Genomic DNA, 21,423 nt, shown 5'->3' on the forward strand with positions numbered 1-21,423 from the left:
GACCAACTTTGAACTTCTCATGGAGGGTAACTGCATCTTCTGACTTCCCCAAACCAGTAATTTGCAACTTTGAGCATAGCTGTTCTGTTCTTGATATTGTACAACCCTCAGTGATACCTGGGCCTTCTGGACTCATAAGGAATTATAGTAGAGCCACTGACCCCAAATCTAAATCTCAAGGAAAAAGCCAAACAGCCTTCTCTTACCAGCAATATGGCTTCCCAAAAGATATCACGAAGCGATAGTAAATTCCTATGTTGGGAATTCGCTCCAAATTTCCAGGACCTTGGTCTGTATTTAAAGCTGCCTCTCCGCCATATGTCTGGGTGACTTGTAGGCAGCTGTTGGCTTTAGCAGGAGAGATTCTCTGAAACCATGGAATGCATCAGGTAAGGCTGGACATGTGTCACATGTATGAGAAATAGTACTTCAGCAGCAGCATCTTCCAAGTGATAAAAATAACTCTACTTAAGTCAGTAACTCTGAGTTGTGGTGTCCCCTTTCATTGCCTAGCCCCGTTGGTATCTTGCAAAGGAACATCATGTCTTCTGCAGTTCGGAATGTAATCTTCTGTTCTCACTCTTTTAACTGGCTGATATCTGTCTCTTTCTCCTCTTGTCTAATATTTGGAGGATCTTCACCTCTTGAACACTTGCATGTTATATTCTTTGTGTCTGTTCATTCATACACCCAGAGTTTGAGAATTACCTGCCACTTGCTAGCTAGCATAGATGTTTATATATTGATAGATGTTGTTTCCCCACTTTTTAGACCTAAACATTTTAATTATTGGGCAACAACTTTTGGTGATATCAGTGATTCTCTTAAAATTGTGGCTTTATTTTATCCCTCCTCCCCCATGCTAGAAGGTTCTTCCGGGTCCAGTATTCTAATAATAAATGAATTTCTGGCAAAATATCTGATCAGCTTTTAGATTTTGAAGTCCTTTACAAGTCTCCTTTTGCAACCTTTATTGACTAATGCATATACTCTCTTCCTCTCCATTAGCTGAAGCTTGAGTTACTTCTCAAGAGCTCTTATGTTATAAAGTCTACTTCAGTGAACGTGGAGGGAGTGGAGGGGAGTGTTATTAATCACTGAAAGATGTGGCTGCTGGTGGTGTTATTTCCTGCATCAAGCCTCCCACTGTCAGACCTGGCAAAGAGATGAAGTGTTGTGGGGACTGCCTTCGTGTAAATACTTCTTGGCCCCACGCTCTCTCTTCCTGTTGTGACAGAATGGTGCTCATCTCCACCCCCCTCACACGCAGGAACAGACAGGCTTTCTTACTGACTATGGAAAAAAAAAATGCTCCTGTGTACCTGTTAAAATAACTGCTGAGTGGTTTTTATTAAAGGAAACAAAAGTTAAGTCACAGTCTGAGTCAGAGGATCGCGACCTGAGCAATGGAAAGTTCTTTTGATTTTGGAAGTCATAGATAACTGACCGATTCCATTTCAAACTGTAAAAGAAAAATAGAGCCTATGATAATTGGATGGAACAAACCAATTTACCCTACCTGTTATTAGATATAAAAGTTGTTGCTTGGGTACTGTGTTCTTCATTGCTAAACTGTGTCAAGCATCTTCCTTTTGAAAGCTCCCAGCTCTTCTTCCCCATCATTGGCTCAGCCCTGTCCCTTCTCAGCCTCCAGTGCTAACTGATAGCACATGTGTTTCAGAACGGAACCTGGAAAAGGAATGTGTATGGCCCTCGTATGGAAATACCATTCCAAATTCCATACGCCATTAGATAATACGCTGGCTAGACCGTCCAAAGTCACCCTTAGAAAGGGGGAATTTGGATTGGAAAGGAATCAAAGGAATTGTGCAGCTAATATAATTGACTGCAGTTAAGAAGTGATATGGTGGTCTGGACAACTGGACGAAGGCCAGGTTCAAAATCACTAGCAATTCCCCCTTCCCTTTTAGAATGAGGTGAGGTCTACGGAATGGAGAACAGGGTAAATCATCAATTTACTTAGAGTTTAATCCAAACCTAGGCCTTGAGTTTGTTTTTTTGTTCTCTGAAAGGGGCAAAGATATTAAATCCGGTCAGAAAAACCTATGCTTATTCATCCACACAACTGCTTCTTTTATCCCCCTGTCCTTTCTGAGAAACAGATACATGAAATAAGTTCGTGCTGTGTCTATAAATATCAATCGATGCCCATGATTCCATTTTCTTTGTCCCTGGCATAATGTCTAGCATAACATAATTGGTTGAATGGATGAATAACAATGGTGCCAAGAAGACAGGGAAAATATTAATGAGTGGAAGAAAGGGTGGAAACAAATCCTAGTTTTAATGGTAAAGAATTTGCCATAAGTGCTTTGAGGGAGGTGCTAGGTGCTATGGTATAAGTATAAAGATGCCAAACCCTGTATTCCATGAAACAGTAGACTCTTTCTCTCTCTCTCTCACACACACACACACACACACACACACACACACACACACACTCACACACACACACACACATTATTTCCCTGTTGTTGGTTTTTTTCTTAGGTGTACCAGGTTCTTCTCAATTGGGTATTAAAAAGGAGAAGCCTTTCTAGAAATATTTTTTATTAACCTACTGATGCTCCCCAACAACTCTGTAACAAGAATAACAGCCATGAGTGTTTGATTATTTTGTTTTTGTCACATGTCAGGTACTACTCTTAACTCTTTGTGTAACTCACTTAATCCTCACAATATCCAGTAAGGGTGTACACTGTTAACCTGCAATTTCCAGTTGAGGAAATTACTGTCAGTAAGTAGAGATCTGCTGTCAGTAAATAGAGTTTCAGGCCAAAGGTTGGCCTGCACAGGACCTGAAATAGCAGATATCCCAGTTCAAATTCAAAGGCAGGAAAAACTGATGGCCCAGCTAAGGCAATCAGTAAGAGTTAGTTCTTTCTTACTCTTGTGTGTGGGAAGGTCAACCTTTTTGTCTATTCAGACCTTTAGTTAACTGGATGAGACTCACTCACGTTAGGAAAGAGTCTACTTTACTCCAAATGTTAATCTCACCCCAAAATGCCTGTGAAGACACATCCAGAATAATGTTTGACCAAATATCTGGGCACATTGACACATAAAATGAACCATCATGCACCCCAAAGTTTTAAATCACAAATTCAGCTCCCTTCTCTCTAGTATCTGTATTTTTAAGCAAGAGCAACAATATTCAGAGGAGTCCTACTAAGTATGGGGACTTCATTCCAAGAGTTTCTCCCAAACTCATCCTCTTATATAATTGAATATTGTCTTATATTCAAATACCAATTATTATTTATTTTTTAAGATTTATTTATTTATACAAGAGCTGGGGTACAGGCCAGAGGTGCAGGAGGGTGAGAGAATTCACCAGACACAGAGCGGGGAGCAGAGCAGGCATATGGACCGAAGATACTGCTGAGGGGAGCAGCGGGCGAGAGAGGAGAGGTCTGCCATGCCATCTGGGTATCAACCTGGCCGGCCAGGAATCGAACTGTCGCTGCAGAGGCTGTGGACAGCTTCACAGCACTGCGCTCAACCCACTGCGCCACCGGGGTGGCCCAAATACCAATTCTTATTAACAATTAATATAATTAAAATTTGAGCAGGGGTCTCCTCAAAATAAAAAGCTGCTGATTTCTCCAGTGCCAAACTCTCTGGGGTGACCTATAGTAATCCCGAAAGCAGAGCGTTGTATTCTGTGTGCATAATGCACCCTCAGGACTAGATATGTATTAAGTCCTGGCCTGGGCCCTGTGAAGGTTAGGAAATGAGTGAGACTGATTTATATTTGGAGATAAAGGAAACGAACCTTTCTTTCCGGCTACTCCGCTATTATCTAAGCATCCTGAGGAAGTGAATGGTCATAATAGGACATATCTCTGAGCTTCACACCTTGTCTTGCACATAGGAGTCATATAGTAAATATTGAATCAGCATGTGTTTGGGTTTCCATTGTGTACTCCCTGATATTTGCTAGGGAAACAGTGATTGGGGGTGAGAGAGGACCCCTGAATGAATCCTGGGCACTGACCATGTTACTTACCTTAGCCAAGAGTTTCAGCTTCATAGACCTATTTCTACCTTATTAAGTGAATTAATAACCTTTGAGCCTGATAACCGATCCCCTGTGGGGTACTTCTGCTGTGGTGGTTAAGTTTGAGCTAAGGGTCCTTGTAGCTCTCTAAGAGACACATGGGTCTACTGTAAAGTTAGTATATATCACTGGGGGACTTTTTAATCATCTGGGGGATAAACAAACTTCCAGACAATTTTTTTGCATCTTCTTTTTGTTCTCTGATGGTGAAAAAGAAATGCAGTTGGGAAGGGTAGTGGCTTCTTGCAGACTAGAAAATTAGAGAGGTTTGTGAATTTTGAAAGTTTGCTGAAACCTGAACTTTGGTCAGAAGAGACAGGATGAGAAGTGGGCAGGGATGCAGCGGCTTTTAAAAGACTCACTGGCTCCATGACCCATTGATAAAAAACCCTCTGGCCTGCAAAGTGCACTCTTCTTGCAGCGGAATTTTATTTTCCTCCCTGGGCCGGTGTTAGATTCTCTGGATACATAAGGTGACATGAGGAGAAGCAGATGATATCAACATCACAGTTTATTTGTGGATCCGGGCTACGTCTTCAAGGGCGATTCCTCCAAAGGAGGGAGCATTTGCTAACCTCCAAGATGCCTGCTTGCTCGCTGAGTCTTTCAGCACAAAAGCTAAAAGACACAGGCGCCTCTGCAAGACATTTCAGGAAAAAAATGCATATAAATAGAAATGCCTCAAAGGCTGATGTGCTTTCTGCCATAGGGAGGTTCAAGTGGAAACCTACATCACAAATTTTCTGAAAATATGTATTTAAGAATATGCCAGGTGTGGAAACTGATGACCGACACTTTGATTTAATAACCGATGAGGGGAAAATTAGTACCGCAGCCCTCTCCTTCCTCTGTCTCCCTGTGATCTCCTACAATTAACCTCTTGATGAAAATCAACAGGAGAGTGGGATATAAAATTTTGCGATTTTACTGTTGACCTTTAGGGAACCTGGGAAAGTAAACTTACAAATGATTCTTTGAAGACAGTGGGGGGAGTCCCCATTAGCAGAACCAACATTGGAGCTGTGGTTCTATTTAACAGTGCAGGAGAGAGCACACTCATTGGCTGGTTGAGCAGAGCAGCCTGGGGATTAAATGTTCTTATTCAGAGTGAGCAGTATGACTGTTCAGAAGAGCCCATTATGTTAGCACAAGACCCATCAACAGTCCAATTAAGAGGACAGGGAGGGTGGCTGTGGAAATATCAGTGGGTTGTGCTGCTAAAGCTGTCTAGGTTTGGAGCCAACTGGGGCTTTTCTGTATGAAGTCGATATGAAACTCCTGTGTTTTTTTCCTTCAGATGTCCTCCTACAGGGGGGATAGTTTCAGATAATGATTGTTTTGCTTCTTTGGGATACCACCTGCAGAAATGTGTTTGTTTTTGACTGTTTAGAAATTACAGAAAGCTGGAGAAACCATCTTGTGAGAGAAGGTTCTTTGGATGGGTGTTTTCCCATTCGGTGATAATTCCAAGCTTGGGAGCTTGGAATCACTGACAGGCTAAAGGAATAAGAATTGAGTGTTGATTTGTAGAACTGCTGGTCAATATTTTGTTGGGCATCCTTGGGAATGATGGAGCCATCCTTGTTCATTTCTGAAAGACAACTCCTTGGCAAGAGACCCTCCAAAACACTTATTAGCCCATTCTTTCATTTAAAAAAGAAACCCTTATTACCTTGTTAATACTTTTCCAATTCCTACTACTGTTCTATTTATTTATTATGAAATAGAACTATCTGTAAGGCTTTGCTCAGGACAGGCCATGAAAATCTGTGGTGACATTTTTACCTAAGATTTAAGCAGCTTGGTATTATGTGGCTAAAGACCATTTTGGAAAGAATAACCACTCAGCTCAGCAAAATGCTGTAATCTGCCTGGATACCTTAACAGGTGCTCCAAGTGCATGTGTGAGTGTATGGTGTGGGGAACCACCCTACAACTCCAATGAATTCTCTTGGTGGTTGATAGCAGGTCAGATGTGATGTTATTGCCCTATACTAGCTACAAAATAAACCCATTGTTCACCCAAGAACACACATCTGAGTGGCTCTCTGTCTTAGTCTTACCTGACAAACTCTAGCACTGGGGTCTTGCATGGAACCCAGCAATTCCTGTCAGCATTGCTGGAAGCTGATGCAAGAGGAGTGGTGGAAAAGGTGAGGCTAATATACAGAAAACTTGCACAGACCAGAAGACAATACACAGGAACACTAATAGTTACCTTCTCTACTGATGTTAAAGAAATTTGCAGAAAACCAATGCTTCTATCTTAAAAAGAAAGGTTGGACACAACATGAGGCTTATGGTGCGTTTTTCTAGTAACGAACTATAGAAATGATCCCTGAAAGTATAGTCTTATATGGTGCGTTTTTCAATGGTGAAAATGAGCCCAAGAAATATGAATTCTTCCCCGTCTGTGCCAGATCTGCTTCCAAAGTAGAAGTCCTCTAGTTAGAAGAGATAAAATCACAAGGACCACTCCCTGCTTCTCTGCCTGTTTGCTAGAGCATCATTCCAAGATTGGCATCTATGGGAAAGGAAGGAGGTAGAGTTTTTACTAATCATGAAATTTCAAAGGGGACAGACTTACTCCTGTCCCTTGTTGGCACAAGGAATTAACCAGATTTACTGACACTGGGCTCTGAGTCTTAGTATGTTTTCAAATGCCAAGTTCACTGATGGAAATGATGGTAATTTTGTCTGTTGCTAGGAAGGGAGTTAAGTATTTTTAAAACATGAACAGACAATCAGTTATTAGTTTCTACTTAAAATATTTTGTTATGCATCATAATTTTAACAGTTGATCATTTAAACAGTAACTGGATGACAATTTATTTTGGTGTTATCTAATACTAGGATAAAGAGCTTATCAAAAAGATATCTGACAATCAAGATTATAATTAATCTTGTAATTAAGATTATGAGGAGGAGGACATAGTTACCCGCTAAGCTGAAAATGCTTTCTTTTAACACTTCAGATAGCCTTTGCTAGCTAAAGGATGAGTGTGGAGCACAGTGTAGGGTGCCTTCAGCTCATGCTTTCAGTGTATGTCCTGATGATGTCGCAAACCCCAGGTTTCCGTCACTTCTCCAGATAATGTGTATACCCCAATAGGTATTGTTCAATCCAGGCTATTCACTGTGGTTTAAGCCCCTTCACAGTGATCAGCTGCCAGCAGGAGCTATTTTATCTCATTATATGGGGGATAGGGTAACTAACTATTCTGCCCCAGCTTACCAGCACAGAGCAGGTTCCCAGGACATGGGACTTTCAGTTTTCACACTGGGAAAATCCTGGGCAAACCAGGATGTGTCTTCTTTCTGTGTGGGTAATGGATTTGACCATTACCTTCAGCATTACATTTCAAAATACTAAGCGATTGGCATTCTGAATGTTCCTGAACTTACTTTACAATGCAGAGTGGATTTGTCCCAAAGACACCCAGTGTCTGTACCTAGTCAGTTCTATCTGCACTTGCCCTTCTCCTACTAGAAAGGAAACCAGAATGGCTTTGGGATGTTGGCACTGTGTTCCTGAGTCCAGTGCACTGAGCAAGCTTAAGTGACACAGGATACCCCATCACACCCTCTCCCCTGGCATCCCACTGCTATCTATCTGGAGAAAGTCTTCCCAGTTCAAATTTTATTTCTTTTTCTTTTTTCTTTTTTTTATGGGACCCTCGCCGGCGGCCGGGGAACAAATCAGTGCTGCAGAGGCTGCGGGCAGCCTCGCAGCCCAGCGCTCAACAGCTGAGCCACCAGGGGAGGCCCTCAAATTTTATTTCTTACGTATGTGTGTATGTATGTATTTATTATTGAGGTATCACTGGTTTACAGTAGGATTAAGGAGAATAGATCCACACCCCTTCAGATCTATGTTAGCACACCACACTTGCCACTGAAGCATCCATCTCAAATTTTAAGAAATGATATCTTTCCAAGCTAGTGACTAGATGCACACATATCCCTCCTGGCTTCAGTGTTCTGTGGTCTTCCATGGAGAATTGGTAATTTTCCAAAGGCTTTGAATGCAAAAAACTGAATGAAAAAACTGCCTATTCAAATGGTTCTTATCATGGAGATACTCAGTGTGTGGTCCTTTATTTTTAGCAATAGTGTTGGAAAAACCAGGTTATGTTTATTCTGAGTGTCCAGGGGGCTGGTGAGATTGTGTAGTCTAGAAAATGCTGGAATTATAAATTATTATAAACGTTGATCGGGTGGGGAATTCATAGTCCAAAAATACTGCAATGTAAAAGTCAGCCTATAGATTTTCCCTTAGTTCATTGTTCAAAAATGTATACATTGGCTGGAGAGAATAAACCAAGAAAGCACTTTCACAGAGAAATAGAAATATGTTTAACTGTGCTGTTCTTTTGTCTGCTGTGTTTTTATATCCTACTTTTTTGCTTGTCCAAAAGTCTTCAATTTTGGATTCACATATTTTTCGCTACCGTTGCCTTAATTTAAATCTCATAATGTGGTCTTATTTTTCTGTGTGATAAATGCATTCAAGTTGCAATCCTTACTGGTTTTTAGGATTAGACAAATATTTTATGGATTTTTCTCTGAACTATCACTTATTTTAAACCTGGTGATGTTTGTTGCACTAGAAAACAGAGCTCCCTGAAGCATGCAACATCCTAAGGCTTGTTGAGAGTATGGTAGTATCCACTCAGCTGGAGCTACAGCCCTGCTTGTACAAGATCGTTTCTTTTTATGGCAAACCAACCACCCTCCACAAATAACAGTGGCCCTTCTTAAGAGAGAAAAATCACACAGCCTTGGTATCTCAGGAGTGCAGTTCCATGAATATTATTACGCATGATGGAGCAGCGTCTTAATTCAATAGCTCTGATATTGCCAACAAAAATGAAATAATGGAGGAAATAACTTCTGGTGGCTTCCAGCTTTAATGATGAGAAATGAGTGAAAAAGAGAATTTGGAATCAAAGTTTTTTTGCTCCATTTTAGTTGGCTACCTTAATCTATAATGCCTCCGCACCCAGGGGAAAGTAGATGAAGTGAATTTTTAAAAAAACATTTTCTGCCTTTGGTTTTTGCTTTATAAGGTTAAATATTACACTTTGCTTTTAAGCCACCTGCAGACTTACATGTTTGGGTCAGGCCAGCCCATTTCTGGGGCAGAGGCTGCCTCAAGTTTATTATTTTGGGAAGGCTTCAACTTATCAAGAGTCATTTTAATGAAATGTCTGCCCACATAATGTTTCATTAGAGGCAATATTTGAAAAAAATGTTGTTTCTTTCAGATTTAGGAGAGTTTCCCTTATAAAAACATTCTTATTTGTCACTGTGCTGGGTACCTTTGCTACCCTATCTTGACTGCTTTTTCTAAATAAAAGACATGGAAGAAATAAATAAACATTTTGTACTGAAAAATTATAAACCCATAATTTGTAAGGATATTCATTTGCATTGAATTAAATTATTTTTTTTTAATTGGGGTAACCTTAGTTTACAAGATCGTATATAATTCAGGGGAAAATGTTCAGACCTCCTCAAATGTAAGTCATCACACCACCCCCAACACCAAGGTAATCATAGTCCTTACTTTTATTGTTATAATAAAATATGATGTAGATAAAAATCATTCCATTATACTTCAAGGGAGTGCCATGATGGGTATGTGTGGGGGGAGTAATTCATGGGGTGGAAAGGTGGTGAATATTAAAAAAAAAATACATTGCAGGAAATCAAATTGACCATCGGTTTGATGGAGGAAAGAAAAACTGAGTTTGGAACATCTGAGATGAGGTTGCTATAGGAATTCACCTCTTAGGAATATATATGTGTATTTTGACAAGCATTTAGAATGTGCATGTCTGGAATTTGGGAATATAACCTGGGTTATGACCATTAATATATGGGCTGATTCTTAAACTTTCTCTTTTCACAGCATTCTCAGTGCTATAAGCCAAAAGAAATGCCTAAAAGTTCTACTCATAAATAGTAAAGCCCAAACAACTTATTTTTTTTTAAAGATTTATTTATTTATTTATACAAGCACTGGGTACAGTCAGAAGCACGGGAGGGTGAGAGAATTCACCAGAGCCAGAGCGGGGAACAGAACAGGCAGACTGACGAAATATACTGCTGAGGGGAGCGGTGGGCGTGGCAGGAGAGGTCTTCGCGCCATGTGGGACCCTCACTGGTGGCCTGGGAATGAACCGCGCCGCAGAGGCTGCGGGCAGCTTCGCAGCCCAGTGCTCAACCACTGCACCACCAGGGGAGGCCCCCAAACAACTTATTAAGTATTTATGTACTAATGTTACAGGGTAACCCCCATATGAAATCGGTGGCCTGACTATGGGTACTCACCTGTGCACTTAAAAGGGACTTATAATAATACTTAAATGCAGGCACACACAAAAAGGTTAATAAAGGATTTATTTACAGAAGAAGGGGAAATGAAGAAATGAATACCTCAGATAGAAAGAGAAGGAGATAAATTCGTGAATGCTTCCTACCAGTTCCGCTGAGCTGGAATTCCAATAGCACACTGAGAGCTGGCAAAAAATCAAGAGACCCCCAAGGCCCACATGTCTGGTTTTATACCAAACCTGGCTGCTAACCTCCACCCTCAGGTCCTAGCAACCTTCCCTTTGGTGATGAGGACATTATGGGATTTATAGTTCTTGGTGTCTTGGATCTCTTTGTTCTGGGGTGGAGATGGGGTCCATAAAACTTATTTCTGGAGTTTGTTCAGGACATCCTTGCCCCCTAACACTAACAACTCAGTGACTGATTGAATATATAATTACATAAACTAAATGGAAAAATATCTATTTTTTTTCATTCTTAAATGATGGCTGATTTTATGTTTCAACTTGATTTTAGCCACAGTACCCAAATATTTGGTCAAACAGCAGTCGGTATATAACTATGAAGATTTTTAACATGCTATTATGTAAATAAGTAGACTTTGCATAAAGCAGATCATTCTGTGTTGCTGAGTGGGCTTCATTCAGTCAGTTGAAGGCTTTAAGAGAAAATGACTGAGCCCCTCTGTGGAAGAAAGAGTTCTGCCTCTACATTGCCTTCAGAATTGAGCTGCTATGTTAATTTTTCCCTATGTCCTCTGCCAGTTGGACTGCCTTGCAGATTTTAGATCTGCCAACCCCATGATCACCTGAGCCAGTTCCTTAGGCAAGCTGTGAAAACCCCACTTTGCAAAGATGACAACATCCAAAGGAATGTAGGTGATCTGATATTGACTCTGAGAATTACTTTCAGCTAGTAGGTATAGTTTTCCCAAGCCAGCATTAAAATTACTGTCCTTGGGGCCTCCCTGGTGGTGCAGGGGTTAAAGTCTCAGCACTATTAAGCTACTACCAGCCACTGTGGCATGAAGTCAATCACCAGTCAGGGAGCTAGCTCACATGGCCCAGCAGACCTCTCCTGTTTTGCCCACTGCTCCTCTCAGCAGTGTATTTCAGTAGATATGCCTGTTCTGCTCCACTCTGTCTCTAGTGAATCCTCTCACTCCCTGGAGCACCTCTGGCCTACATCCCAGTTCTTGTATGTATAAATAAATAATAAATCTTTCAAAAAAAAAATTATCATCCTTGTCAGAGCACTCTAAGTCTCTGGCATTTATCAAAATTAATGGACCTGCTAGAAAATTCATATAGGCAGTTTTGTAACTATACATTCAGGTAAAATGTTTCTATGAGATAACCAAAGCTCACATTCATGATACAACTATATGACAAAATGAAAAGGTGACATCATTAAGTACATAAAACTCCAGATTTTTAATAATTGCTATCATCTTGTAACCGGTTGTTTCATCAGGTAACAGCAGGGATGCTGACAGTCATGTCCCTGAAGACGTAGACTTTTGCATATGATTTGAGATGCTATTGGCATCTGTTTTTATTTGGGGGAAAAATTAAAGGACAAAAATTCACCTTATTTCAAGTGTCCAAGAGGGTTATGTTTTTAATTCTACACCACAGAAAATGCAAACAAATTTTTAATTACACTTCATGCATGGTGCTCTGTAGAGGAAAAATAAATTGGTACCCATCTACCCAAAAGCCATAAATCAGCGGCAGAATGGCTAATCACAGATATAAATTGTGTGCTTGGTACTGATTACTTTCTCCTCAGTCTACTGTGAACAATTAAGAATTTAGATCTTAGGCTGCCTGTGCTGTTTTTGAAATATGACTCAAAAGCATAAAGTTCACTTTAAATTCTCCTAATCCTGGTTTATACTTTTTCCTTTTTGGTTAGGTTATTATCTTCAGGAGTCCACATTAAAGCATACGTTCTGTCTTGGGCACCACGTAGCACTGCAAAACCTGTGCATTTATCAAAATAAATACATCTGTATCTGCCTAGTGATTGAGAAAACACAACCATGTTTACTGTGTAAAAGCAAAACAAACAATGGGGTTTTCAGGGTGGTACATACATACATATATATGTGAGTGTGTACATACACACACATACACACACACACACACACACCTTATTATTATTGCCAAACCCTATTGATTTAATGGGATAGAGAAGGTTCTAATGGCTCCCACATTAGTCCTGTACCTTTTTCATTCTCATTAGAATCATTTTCATTCTCTTCAAAATGACTGAACCATATTAAAAACAAAGAAGAAATAGTGCAGCTCATTTTAAAAATTTATTTATTTATTTATGCATACAAGAACTGGAGTGTAGGCCAGAGGTACGGGGGTGAGAGGATTCATCAGTGAGAGTGGAGAGCAGAACAGGCAGATGCACTGAAATACATTGCTGAGGGGAGCAGCAGGCAAGACAGGAAAGGTCTGTTGTGCCATATAGGTCAGCTCCCTGAACAGGGATCGAACTCAGGCTGCAGTGGCTGGGGATAGCGCGCTAGTGCTGATACTTAACCCTTGCACCACCAGGGAGGCCCCAAAACAGTGCAGCTTTTCTGAAAATTATTAAAAAAATAGAATTACAAAAAAATTAAAAATGGAATAACTATGTGATCTAAAAATTCTACTCTCAGTGTATGCCCCCAGAAAGTGAAAGAGGGATATTTGCACACCCATGCTTGTGGAATCATTATTCCCAAAAGCCAAGAGATGGAAGCAACCCATGTGTCTACCCGTGAAAGGATGGATACCCAAACTGTGGCCATACAATGATGAATTATTACTGAAGCTGAAAAAAGAAGTCCTGTCACATGTAACAGCATATATGAACATTAAGCACTTTATTCCTTTTATGATTCCACTTAGATGAAGTGCCCCAGAGTCGTGAAATTAGAAGTAGAATGGTAGTTGCCAGGGATGGGTGGAAGGTGGTAATATTGGAGTAATTTTTTAGTGGGTATAGAAGGTCAGATGAGCAACATGGGGAGAGCTCTGGAGATAGATATGGGTGATGGCTGCACAGCAATGCAGATTGCTTGTTGCCACTAAACTTAAAAATGGTTGAAAATGGTAATTTCACATCATGTATATTTTACTACAATTAAAAGGAAAACAACAGGTGAGTGGATGCAACACAGAAATTTGATTCCAGTTAGGCTGCAGCAGGGACCAAACTGGTCTAATGTATGGGGGGGATCTGTATTAGATGCCAGTGGTGCAGTCAACAGAGGGCAGCCCACGTGACTGAGGGGAGACCTGGGCACCAGGAATGAGAGAGAATGGCACTGTGGACTCCAGCAAGGGAGCCCTTGCAGGCTGTATTGACCAAGAAATTTACCAAGTGAGGACAGTGTCCAGGTGTTGTGAGTAATCTGTGCACATGGCCAAAGAGTCCTTTAATCATATCTGGGCTACTGTGCTTCACATGGCTCCTCCATCGTGCTTCCAAGAAGCACCATACTGTCCTAGGTCTCGCCCTCCAGCTGCTCGGGAGAATTGCAGAGAGAAGCAAAAAGAGACGAGGGAGACTCAGAAGAACAGACCTTCTCATCTCAGCAAGCCATGACAGAATAAAACAACTTTGTTAGGTGCTTAAGAGAGCAACTTGGTGAGATGACTTACAAGTGATTCTTCCCTTTTTTTTGTGGCGATGTGAACTTGGTTTCAGCCATTTTGTTTCCTAATGAGCCTGGACTTCCTAATAAGCAGCCCAGAAATCCTTTATTGAACGTTGGATGAATGGGCTGACCTGTGTATCAATTCCATCTATACACATGCACAGGGTTTTATGCATGCTTCAGTGGCTTACCAAATAAGACAAGCCATAGTTCAATTGAGTAAATCCTTCCATGCCATGAGAAATCCCTGGCAATGCTGCATTTCTCTTTTCCAGAGAATTTTGTGGCAATCAATAATAGCTAGCTCTACTGTCCCTACTGAAGCTCTTTATTGAATGCAATTCATTTTGAGTGACCTTTACTTTTCAGCAATAGTTCTTTATTTGTGGAGTGCAGATTGCAAACAGTCTAATCAGCCCTCTGGCTTTTAGTCACTAGCATCCCATCTGCTTTATAATGCCTTTGTAAAATCCAGCTGTGCAAGGAAGAAAAAAAGTATAGCCTAAATCCTTTTCACTGGGAGAAAAATTTGTGTGACATTAAAATAGTCAAATGGCAATGTCTTCTTTTGGATGTGCATGTATGTGTATTTGTTTCACTAAATTTAAGGTGTCTGTCCTATTTCTTCTCCTGAGAACTCATACCCCCTAGTTAATATTAGGATTATGAGCAAAAAGCTCCTAAAAACCCAGAGGAATAACAATTTTAATGCTAAAATGTCATAAATAAAATTCTATAAGTAATAAAATGTTACAAAATGAGGCATCAGATCTTAGGGTGAGGAGCCACTGTAAAGAAGGGGAAGAAATAGGGATAAAGGTTGGGAGTCTGTGAGACTCATTGGCTGTTTCTTCTCAAGCTATGACTCATTCATTAGTTGTTTATTTTGTAGTCCTGCTTCTTCAGTCATCTTTGGGCTGCGTCTTAGACCCTGCTTTTCAAAAAGGTGATGTTGATACTTGTTTGTATGCTGGTCTTGTCGAGTCTTGCAAACTTGTACTGCTGTTGTATTAATTTCTTGGATCGGAGCCTAAGATTATCATATGTTCATAAGAATGCTTCCACTTGTTTTTGCTCAGGGGTTGCTTAAAAGAAATTTGCCTCCTGTGTTGACCATGAGCTTGACCCCCTCAGACAGCGGCTGTGCAAAAGTTGAGTAGGAGAAAAGTATAAGCAGACAATCATCAAGTGCAGTTTGGTTGCCTAACTTGAAATAATGCTAGAAATTTTCAGTTTATCAAAGAACAGTGCCAAAGCCACCTGCAAATAAGCAACGCTCGGTTTTCTGACTTGCCCTTATTCTGCCAACATTTCCTCATTACAGTTGTGTGACAAACAGTGGTTTGCAAGTGTTTGAAGGTCATACTTTGTTCTTGGAATTTCTTTTCACCTTTCAGATTGAGAGTTTTAGCTCTTTGATTTCAAGGAGAGGTAAGCTGTGGCAGGCTACAGCAGTTCAGCTCTCTCTGCTGGCATCAGTCCCAATAAAATGGAAATTACCAGGGGGAATATATGGAAGCAAGATGGATAAGAAAGAAGGATGTTTGGTCACTGGGTGGGTGTCTAAGAGTGAGGGTCGGGGCTCATCTTGGTCTCAACCTCTCCACTAACAGAAGAGGTTCCAGAGGGAACATAGGGTCTTAGATAGTTACAAGGAATTCAGCCTCCAGTGGCCTTATCAAACTTCTTTTACTCCACAATACAAATGGACTCTTAAGCCTCTCAGACAAGACTAATTACATGCAGCCAGTTGATCCACTAATGCTCTGATTTGTCTGGTCTGGCTGTAAGATTAGGGAAAATTATGCTCTTGATGCATAGTGAGGAAAACAGAGTAGTAGTTAATGGGGTGGAAGTTTTGCTTTGCATGTGGGTATGTACAAATATGTGTCCACACTTTGGAGAGGTGATGAAGGGAAGAAAATAGAAAAATTTGCCAATTCACCAATATTTCTCCTAAATTCAGTGTCAGTATACTGTTGTCGTTCAACACTATGCTATTTTCTTGTACAAATTCATGTTCTACAGATTATATTCCATAGGATTTGGCATTCTTGATCTTCAAACCCAGGGTTCCAGAATTATTTAAGTTTATAGATGGGGAAGTTTACTCTGGATAAGTCACTGGTGTATTTGTGTTGGCTTTCAGTATCAAGGGCAGGAGACTCCCCACCCTCCTCCTTGACAGATTTTTTGGAATTATTCATTGGCAGATTGCTTGAGAAAATCTGACCCTAAAAATACAATTAGGTAAATAACAAGAGTTATTCATATAACTTGTTATACAAAACTTACATAGTATTGAAAAATTGACTTTAAATTTTAGTGATCCTTTTATTAATAAAAGGAATCCTGGTCAGAAACATTATTCCCTGAATTGGAATTCAGTAGAATTGGCATAAGATCAGTCCTAGAATATGAACTTCTCCCCTTGTCTCATGTCTAAAGTGCTGGTCATTTTTCTGCTTTCATAAGTCATGGGCCGAAGCCTCTAGTCATTTTGTGCCCATTATGTATGCTAGCATCTTTCTGGATTGTTTCTCTCTCCCAGGCATCCCTAGGAGAGCCAGCAGGTGCAGATGCCAAGCCTGCTCAAGATATTTCTAAGAAAACACCATTGTTTCTTTTTCCTAGACCCATTAGCCATGAGTGAAAAAAAAAAAAAGGTACCATTCCCACCCACCTCAGTGATTTACACTACTTTCTTCTCAGAAGATTTATCTGCTTCCATGCATTAGAGAGAGAGAAACTGCTTCCTCTAAATGATCACTCCAATGAATGCCTGATAATTACACTCACATTTTTGTTTTAAATTGTGTTCATACCATATGCTGCCTTGTTCCACTTACGTGATACCTTGCTCATGAAACACTGTCTTCTCCAGCTAAGCAATTTCCTGAAAATTGCTTGGTTTTCAGGTACTTAGAGCTATTCGGGTAAAAGATAGGTCATCTTTTTTTTTTTTTTTTTCAGTTGGAAACACTCATTTAAAAAACAATATCTTTATTTCTTTGGTTTTGAAAACATTTATAACTAGGACTGTTTTTTTTGTTTTTTTTTTTTGTTATGAATTTTATTGTTATATTCCCCATACAATTGCAGCCCCCCCATTCTGACCCCAATCCCTCCCCTCCCGCCCCCGCCCCCGCCCCCCTAAAAGTGTCTCTGGTTCATAGTTTTTTGTTGATTTTGATTTTCACTTTCTTATAGTTATTCATTTTCCTGGTCCCTTATTTAAGTTTTCTAGATTCCTGCTATGAGTGAGACCATCCGGTATTTTTCTTTTTCTTTTTGGCTTATTTCGCTGAGCATGATCCCTTCCAGCGCCATCCATGTTGCTGCAAATTGCATGTGTTTATCTTTTTTGAATGCTGAGTAATATTCCATGGTATATATGTACCACATCTTCTTGATCCAGTCATCTATTTTTGGGCATTTGGGTTGTTTCCAAAGCTTAGCTATTGTAAACAGTGCTGCTATAAACATAGGGGTGCAGGTGTTCTTTGGAATTGATGTTTCTGTGTCCTTTGGGTAAACACCTAGGAGTGGAATTGCTGGATCATATGGAAGCTCTATGTTTAGTAGGTCCAGAAATCTCCACACAGCTCTCCACAGTGGTTGGACCAGTTTGCACTCCCACCAACAGTGCAGAAGAGTTCCTTTTTCTCCACACCCTCACCAACATTTGTTGTTGCTAGTTTTTTTAATATGTGCCATTCTCACTGGTGTAAGATGGTATCTCATGGTAGTTTTGATTTGCATTTCCCTGATGACAAGTGATGTTGAACATTTTTTCATATGCCTGTTGGCCATTTGCATTTCCTCTTCAGAGAAGTTTCTTTTTAGCTCTTCTGCCCATTTTTTGACTGGATTATTTTCTTTGTTGTTGTTGAGTCTCATCAGCTCTTTGCAGATTTTTGTGATCAGTCCTTTATCATTAGTGTTGGGTGCAAAAATGTTCTCCCAGTTGGTGGGGTTTCTCTTTGTTTTTGTTATTGTCTCTTTTGCTGTGCAAAAGCTCTTTAATTTGATGTAGTCCCAGCTGTTTAAAAAGATAGGTCATCTTTGGAACAGTTAAATTATTCTTGGTTTCACTTTCTCTATTAGATATATGTATATATTTTTCATATATAATCATTGCATTATATAGTAAAAGGGAAAGATGAACATAAAACTATCATTTTTGGTTTTTATGATTAGCAATGTTAAGGTAAGCTCATTTTCTCAGGATCTAAAGAAAACAGAGGAATGAGTATATGAGGGAAAACATGTAACAGGCCAATGGATTAGGGCTTAGTATACAAGGGAATGGTTGGCCTCAGTTGCAAAGACATCTCCATCTGAAGAGTTGGCAAGGCATAATATGTGGACACATCAAACTGTGGACAGCTTCAGGGATTTGGGGGGTTAGGGGATGAGTTAGTTCTTATCTGTCAATGACTTATGAAGAGAGGTAAGAAGGAAGAGGGTACTGGAAATTTGAGGAGAGAGGAAAAGCTAGGGAATAGATTGTCATCCTGGAAAATTAAAAATTGAAATAATGAGGAAAGTGTAGAAGAATCATTTACCAGGGGCCTTCCCCGGTGGTGCAGCAGGTTGACTACAGCACTGTGTAGCTGTCTGCAGCCTCTGCAGCATGGGTTCAATTCCCAGCCAGCCAGGGAGATACCCAGATGGTACAGCAGACCCCTCTCCTGTCTCACCCGCTGCTCCCCTCGGCAGTATTTTCAGTCCATCTGCCTGTTCTTCTCCCTGCTCTGTCTCTGGTGAATCCTCTCACCCTCCTGCACCTCTCACCTGCACCCCAGTTCTTGTGTAAATAAATAAATCTTTAAAAAAATCATTTAGCAGAGTTGCCTACTATTAGAAAGTTGTAGGAGTGAATTTAAGATCACTAAGTGGAATTGTGAGGATTATTTTTCTCCTTCCAGCAATTTTAGCCACTCAAGTACATATGGTTAGTTAGGGTGAATTTGTGCAGGCATACCCCATTTAATTGTGCTACACTTTATTGCACACTACAGAGATTGCATTTTTTACAAGACCCTTTAGCAGCAAAAAGATTATGACTGACTGCAAGTTTAAATGATGATTAGCATGTTTTAGCAATAAAGTACTTTTAAATTAAGGTATGTACATAATTTCAGTTAAAACCATGCTATTACACACATAATAGACTATATAATAGAGCATATGTAACTTTTTATGTACTGGGAAACCAAAAAATTTCTGTGACTCGCTTTATCACATTGGTCTGGAACAAACCTGTAGGATCTTAAAATTAACATCTTATAGGAGAAAATTTTATTTTATTTTTAAAAAGATTTATTTATTTATGCATATAAGAATTGGGGTACTGGCCAGATGTACAGGGGGTGAGAGGATTCACCAGAGACAGAGTAGGGAGCAGACCATGCAGACTGACTGAAATACACTGCTGAGGGGAGCAGCGGGCGAGGCAGGAAAGGTATGCTGCTTCATGTGGGTCAGCTATCTGGCCAGCCGGGGATCAAACTTGTGCTGCAGAAACTGTGGACAGCTTCATAGTGCTGTGCTTAACCCCTTGCACCACCAGGGAGGCACCGGGAGAGAAAATTTTAAATCACAAAAATTCTTAATGTCTGCTTTACCCACTCACCTCTAAAGAATGAAAAAGGTTGTTATTCTTAATTTTGATAGCAGACTACTTTGGTCTAGCTCATGAAATACAAATATTTGTAGTAGCTTAGATTGAGGAAAACTGACAAACACTCTTCATAAAACAGGTATTGTCGTTCTAAAATTCATTTTTCTCGGTATCCTCTAACATCTCTCAAATCTAAAGGTGCGAAGGGCATGGTTACCAAAAACAAATAAATGCAAACAGAGCTGTCATTAAAATTTCATGCTTCTTGATTTGTCGGTCATATATTATCTCAAACAAAAATGAATTTTCCTACTCCTCCTTTGCATTTTCACAGCATGAAAGGTTTCAGTTTGTGGCATTCTTGCTTTTCTAATGAAGAATGAAAATCTAAATTATTCTTGGTATCTCTCACAATTATTTGAATTAGTATTGGCCCTCAAAACTCTTCTACATAGGAAAGGTACTGTTGAGGTAGAACAGAGTTTTGGGTTTTTTTTTTGTTTTTAAATTTTTTAAAGATTTATTTATTTATGCATACAAGAGCTGGGGTACAGGCCAGAGATGCAAGGGGTGAGAGGATACAACAGAGACAGAGTGGGGCGCAGAACAGGCAGATTGACTGAAATACACTGCTGAGGGGGAGCAGCGGGCGAGTCAGCAGAGGTTTGCCTCACCATGTGGGTTTCTCCTGGCTGGCCGGAGATTGAACTTGTGCTGCAGAGGCTGTGGATTGCTTCATGGTGCGGTGCTTAACCCCTTGCGCCACCAGGGAGGCCCTAGAACAGAGTTTTCATGAGAACTGGGGAAGAACCAGTTCATGGTTTGTAAATGATGCTTAAAGAGAAAGGTGGTAGATTGTTGAAGACGTTGGAAAGGTTTCGTGTACACAACTTTTACTTTTTCTTTCATTGAATTATACTCGCTTCTTGGTATCTTCAAAAGATAGCATCAAATGCATTTTTGATTTATTTTCCAGAAAGTGGAAAAATGAAAGTCATCACATTTATTTTGGAATGGATGCTAGTTGTAGTTTTCTCATTAATTTTTCTTATCTTTTGGTGATAAGTAGCCTGGATCTTGTCAACATTTTAGAAAACTGTTTCATGGTTGCTCTCTTTGCAAAACAAAGATGTCAAATGCAAATGTTCCCAAAATATAAATTCAACAGACTAGCTTCACTGTGATACCCACATCATGTGGCATGCCGTATGAGTGAAATGTTTGACAGTCCCCCCAAATGTGATCATAGGTGTGATTTTAACTGTGGTTTTCCTATTTTATTAATTGATGCAAATTCCCCTTTCTGTGTCAATTTAAGAGAAATGCTTGGCGAATTATATGCTTTACCTGGATTGATGCTTTTCAAATGCTCTTTGGGATGTGTAAGGGTTTATTCCCCTTTTACTAATGAAGAAATAATGGCACATAGAATTTGTTTAACTTGCCCAGGATTACAGACAACAAATCACAGACCCAGAATTCAGACTCTAGTTCTAGAATGTAATGATAAATCTATTTGCTATATTTCCTTATGTCTCTGGATTGTAGGCCTAACATTCTCCATCTGCTAAATACTATCATGGTTCACCCTATTCCAGAGGCTAAACATTATGTCATTTCTGTGTGTGACATTTAGTTCCCTGATTGGACCCAAGGAGGGCCATGGAGCAGTGAACCAGCTCCATTAACAGAGATGCTGCTACATTTAATGTTGATTTA

At 40.0% G+C, this 21,423-nt stretch overlaps 1 protein-coding gene and 1 pseudogene across 12 annotated transcripts in view; one reads left to right on the plus strand and one right to left on the minus strand.

Moving 5' to 3' along the window:
- KIAA1217 (KIAA1217 ortholog) overlaps positions 1–21,423 on the plus strand; it is a 606,452-nt gene that overhangs the window by 418,124 nt on the left and 166,905 nt on the right. The window lies entirely within an intron of this gene.
- LOC119245436 (small nucleolar RNA U3) lies at positions 6,333–6,435 on the minus strand (annotated as a pseudogene).

Source organism: Talpa occidentalis, unplaced genomic scaffold, assembly GCF_014898055.3.
Source record: "Talpa occidentalis isolate TD23 unplaced genomic scaffold, MPIMG_talOcc4v2.1 talOcc4.14, whole genome shotgun sequence".
NCBI classification, from domain to species: domain Eukaryota; kingdom Metazoa; phylum Chordata; class Mammalia; order Eulipotyphla; family Talpidae; genus Talpa; species Talpa occidentalis.